Source organism: Uranotaenia lowii, unplaced genomic scaffold, assembly GCF_029784155.1.
Source record: "Uranotaenia lowii strain MFRU-FL unplaced genomic scaffold, ASM2978415v1 HiC_scaffold_837, whole genome shotgun sequence".
NCBI classification, from domain to species: domain Eukaryota; kingdom Metazoa; phylum Arthropoda; class Insecta; order Diptera; family Culicidae; genus Uranotaenia; species Uranotaenia lowii.
In genome coordinates, this window is record NW_026598797.1 from 18,594 (window position 1) to 25,000 (window position 6,407).

A 6,407-nucleotide genomic window follows, 5' to 3' on the forward strand; every position below is an offset into this window, starting at 1 on the left:
TACAAAAATGACAAAAATGACAAAAATGACAAAAATGACAAAAATGACAAAAATGACAAAAATGACAAAAATGACAAAAATGACAAAAATGACAAAAATGACAAAAATGACAATAATGACAAAAATGACAAAATGACAAAAATGACAAAAATGACAAAAATGACAAAAAAGGACAAAAATGAAAAAAATTACAAAATTACAAAAATGACAAAAATGACAAAAATGACAAAAATGACAAAAACGACAAAAATGACAAAAATGACAAAAATGACAAAAATGACAAAAATGACAAAAATGACAAAAATGACAAAAATGACAAAATGACAAAAATGACAAAAATGACAAAAATGACAAAAATGACAAAAATGACAAAAATGACAAAAATGACAAAAATGACAAAAATGACAAAAATGACAAAAATGACAAAAATGACAAAAATGACAAAAATGACAAAAATGACAAAAATGACAAAAATGGCAAAAATGACAAAAATGACAAAAAATACAAAAATTACCAAAATGACAAAAAATGACAAAAATGACAAAAATGACAAAAATGACAAAAATGACAAAATGACAAAAATGACAAAAATGACAAAAATGACAAAAATGACAAAAATGACAAAAATGACAAAAATGACAAAAATGACAAAAATGACAAAATGACAAAAATGACAAAAATGACAAAAATGACAAAAATGACAAAATGACAAAAATGACAAAAATGACAAAAATGACAAAATGACAAAAATGACAAAAATGACAAAAATGACAAAAATGACAAAAATGACAAAAATGACAAAAATGACAAAAATGACAAAAATGACAAAAATGACAAAAATGACAAAAATGACAAAAATGACAAAAATGACAAAATGACAAAAATGACAAAAATGACAAAAATGACAAAAATGACAAAAATGACAAAAATGACAAAAATGACAAAAATGACAAAAATGACAAAAATGACAAAAATGACAAAAATGACAAAAATGACAAAAATGACAAAAATGACAAAAATGACAAAAATGACAAAAATGACAAAAATGACAAAAATGACAAAAATGACAAAAATGACAAAAATGACAAAATGACAAAAATGACAAAAATGACAAAAATGACAAAAATGACAAAAATGACAAAAATGACAAAAATGACAAAAATGACAAAAATGACAAAAATGACAAAAATGACAAAAATGACAAAAATGACAAAAATGACAAAAATGACAAAAATGACAAAATGACAAAAATGACAAAAAATGACAAAAATGACAAAAATGACAAAAATGACAAAAATGACAAAAATGACAAAAATGACAAAAATGACAAAAATGACAAAATGACAAAAATGACAAAAATGACAAAAATGACAAAAATGACAAAAATGACAAAAATGACAAAAATGACAAAAATGACAAAAATGACAAAAATGACAAAAATGACAAAAATGACAAAAATGACAAAAATGACAAAAATGACAAAAATGACAAAAATGACAAAAATGACAAAAATGACAAAAATGACAAAAATGACAAAAATGACAAAAATGACAAAAATGACAAAAATGACAAAAATGACAAAATGACAAAAATGACAAAAATGACAAAAATGACAAAAATGACAAAAATGACAAAAATGACAAAAATGACAAAATGACAAAAATGACAAAAATGACAAAAATGACAAAAATGACAAAAATGACAAAAATGACAAAAATGACAAAAATGACAAAATGACAAAAATGACAAAAATGACAAAAATGACAAAAATGACAAAAATGACAAAAATGACAAAAATGACAAAAATGACAAAAATGACAAAAATGACAAAAATGACAAAAATGACAAAAATGACAAAAATGACAAAATGACAAAATGACAAAAAATGACAAAAATGACCAAAATGACCAAAATGACAAAATGACAAAAATGACAAAAATGACAAAAATGACAAAATGACAAAAATGACAAAAATGACAAAAATGACAAAAATGACAAAAATGACAAAAATGACAAAAATGACAAAAATGACAAAAATGACAAAAATGACAAAAATGACAAAAATGACAAAAATGACAAAAATGACAAAATGACAAAAATGACAAAAATGACAAAAATGACAAAAATGACAAAAATGACAAAAATGACAAAAATGACAAAAATGACAAAAATGACAAAAATGACAAAAATGACAAAAATGACAAAATGACAAAAATGACAAAATGACAAAAATGACAAAAATGACAAAAATGACAAAAATGACAAAAATGACAAAAATGACAAAAATGACAAAAATGACAAAAATGACAAAAATGACAAAAATGACAAAAATGACAAAAATGACAAAATGACAAAATGACAAAAATGACAAAAATGACAAAAATGACAAAAATGACAAAAATGACAAAAATGACAAAATGACAAAAATGACAAAAATGACAAAAATGACAAAAATGACAAAAATGACAAAAATGACAAAAATGACAAAAATGACAAAAAAGGACAAAAATGACAAAAATGACAAAAATGACAAAAATGACAAAAATGACAAAAATGACAAAAATGACAAAAATGACAAAAATGACAAAAATGACAAAAATGACAAAAATGACAAAAAAGGACAAAAATGAAAAAAATTACAAAAATGACAAAAATGACAAAAATGACAAAAATGACAAAAATGACAAAAATGACAAAAATGACAAAAATGACAAAAATGACAAAAATAACAAAAATGAAAAAAATTACAAAAATGACAAAAATGACAAAAATGACAAAAATGACAAAAATGACAAAAATGACAAAAATGACAAAAATGACAAAATGACAAAAATGACAAAAATGACAAAAATGACAAAAATGACAAAAATGACAAAAATGACAAAAATGACAAAAAAGGACAAAAATGAAAAAAATTACAAAAATGACAAAAATGACAAAAATGACAAAAATGACAAAAATGACAAAAATGACAAAAATGACAAAAATGACAAAAATGACAAAAATGACAAAAATGACAAAAATGACAAAAATGACAAAAATGACAAAATGACAAAAATGACAGAAATGACAAAAATGACAAAAATGACAAAAATGACAAAAATGACAAAAATGACAAAAATGACAAAAATGACAAAAATGACAAAAATGACAATAATGACAAAAATGACAAAAATGACAAAAATGACAAAAATGACAAAAATGACAAAAATGACAAAAAAGGACAAAAATGAAAAAAATTACAAAAATTACAAAAATGACAAAAATGACAAAAATGACAAAAATGACAAAAATGACAAAAATGACAAAAATGACAAAAATGACAAAAATGACAAAAATGACAAAAATGACAAAAATGACAAAAATGACAAAAATGACAAAATGACAAAAATGACAAAAATGACAAAAATGACAAAAATGACAAAAATGACAAAAATGACAAAAATGACAAAAATGACAAAAATGACAAAAATGACAAAAATGACAAAAATGACAAAAATGACAAAAATGACAAAAATGACAAAAATGACAAAAATGACAAAAATGACAAAAATGACAAAAATGACAAAAATGACAAAAATGACAAAAATGACAAAAATGACAAAAATGGCAAAAATGACAAAAATGGCAAAAATGACAAAAATGACAAAAAATACAAAAATTACCAAAATGACAAAAATGACAAAAATGACAAAAATGACAAAAATGACAAAAATGAAAAAAATGACAAAAATGACAAAAATGACAAAAATGACAAAAATGACAAAAATGACAAAAATGACAAAAATGACAAAAATGACAAAAATGACAAAAATGACAAAAATGACAAAAATGACAAAATGACAAAAATGACAAAAATGACAAAAATGACAAAAATGACAAAAATGACAAAAATGACAAAAATGACAAAAATGACAAAAATGACAAAAATGACAAAAATGACAAAAATGACAAAAATGACAAAAATGACAAAAATGAAAAGAAAATGACAAAAATTACAAAAATGACAAAATGACAAAAATGACAAAAATGACAAAAATGACAAAAATGACAAAAATGACAAAAATGACAAAAATGACAAAAATGACAAAAATGACAAAAATGACAAAAATGACAAAAATGACAAAAATGACAAAAATGACAAAAATGACAAAATGACAAAAATGACAAAAATGACAAAAATGACAAAAATGACAAAAATGACAAAAATGACAAAAATGACAAAAATGACAAAAATGACAAAAATGACAAAAATGACAAAAATGACAAAAATGACAAAAATGACAAAAATGACAAAAATGACAAAAATGACAAAAATGACAAAAATGACAAAAATGACAAAATGACAAAAATGACAAAAATGACAAAAATGACAAAAATGACAAAAATGACAAAAAATGACAAAAATGACAAAAATGACAAAAATGACAAAAATGACAAAAATGACAAAAATGACAAAAATGACAAAAATGACAAAAATGACAAAAATGACAAAAATGACAAAAATGACAAAAATGACAAAAATGACAAAAATGACAAAAATGACAAAAATGACAAAAATGACAAAAATGACAAAAATGACAAAAATGACAAAAATGACAAAAATGACAAAAATGACAAAAATGACAATAATGACAAAAATGACAAAAATGACAAAATGACAAAAATGACAAAAATGACAAAAATGACAAAAATGACAAAAATGACAAAAATGACAAAAATGACAAAAATGACAAAAATGACAAAAATGACAAAAATGACAAAAATGACAAAAATGACAAAAATGACAAAAATGACAAAAATGACAAAAATGACAAAAATGACAAAAATGACAAAAATGACAAAAATGACAAAAATGACAAAAATGACAAAAATGACAAAAATGACAAAAATGACAAAAATGACAAAAATGACAAAATGACAAAAATGACAAAAATGACAAAAATGACAAAAATGACAAAAATGACAAAAATGACAAAAATGACAAAAATGACAAAAATGACAAAAATGACAAAAATGACAAAAATGACAAAAATGACAAAAATGACAAAAATGACAAAAATGACAAAATGACAAAAATGACAAAAATGACAAAAATGACAAAAATGACAAAAATGACAAAAATGACAAAATGACAAAAATGACAAAAATGACAAAAATGACAAAAATGACAAAAATGACAAAAATGACAAAAATGACAAAAATGACAAAAATGACAAAAATGACAAAAATGACAAAAATGACAAAAATGACAAAAATGACAAAAATGACAAAAATGACAAAAATGACAAAAATGACAAAAATGACAAAAATGACAAAAATGACAAAAATGACAAAAATGACAAAAATGACAAAAATGACAAAAATGACAAAAATGACAAAAATGACAAAAATGACAAAAATGACAAAAATGACAAAAATGACAAAAATGACAAAAATGACAAAAATGACAAAAATGACAAAAATGACAAAAATGACAAAAATGACAAAAATGACAAAAATGACAAAAATGACAAAAATGACAAAAATGACAAAAATGACAAAAATGACAAAAATGACAAAAATGACAAAAATGACAAAAATGACAAAAATGACAAAAATGACAAAAATGACAAAAATGACAAAAATGACAAAAATGACAAAAATGACAAAAATGACAAAAATGACAAAAATGACAAAAATGACAAAAATGACAAAAATGACAAAAATGACAAAAATGACAAAAATGACAAAAATGACAAAAATGACAAAAATGACAGAAATGACAAAAATGACAGAAATGACAAAAATGACAAAAATGACAAAAATGACAAAAATGACAAAAATGACAAAAATGACAAAAATTACAAAAATTACAAAAATTACAAAAATTACAAAAATGACAAAAATTACAAAAATGACAAAAATAACAATAATTACAAAAATTACAAAAATTACAAGAATTACAAAAATTACAAAAATTACAAAAATTACAAAAATTACAAAAATTACAAAAATTACAAAAATTACAAAAATTACAAAAATTACAAAAATTACAAAAATTACAAAAATTACAAAAATTACAAAAATTACAAAAATGACAAAAATGACAAAAATGACAAAAATGACAAAAATGACAAAAATGACAAAAATGACAAAAATGACAAAAATGACAAAAATGCCAAAAATGACAAAAATGACAAAAATGACAAAAATGACAAAAATGACAAAAATGACAAAAATGACAAAAATGACAAAAATGACAAAAATGACAAAAATGACAAAAATGACAAAAATGACAAAAATGACAAAAATGACAAAAATGACAAAAATGGCAAAAATGACAAAAATGACAAAAATGACAAAAATGACAAAAATGACAAAAATGACAAAAATTACAAAAATTACAAAAATTACAAAATTGACAT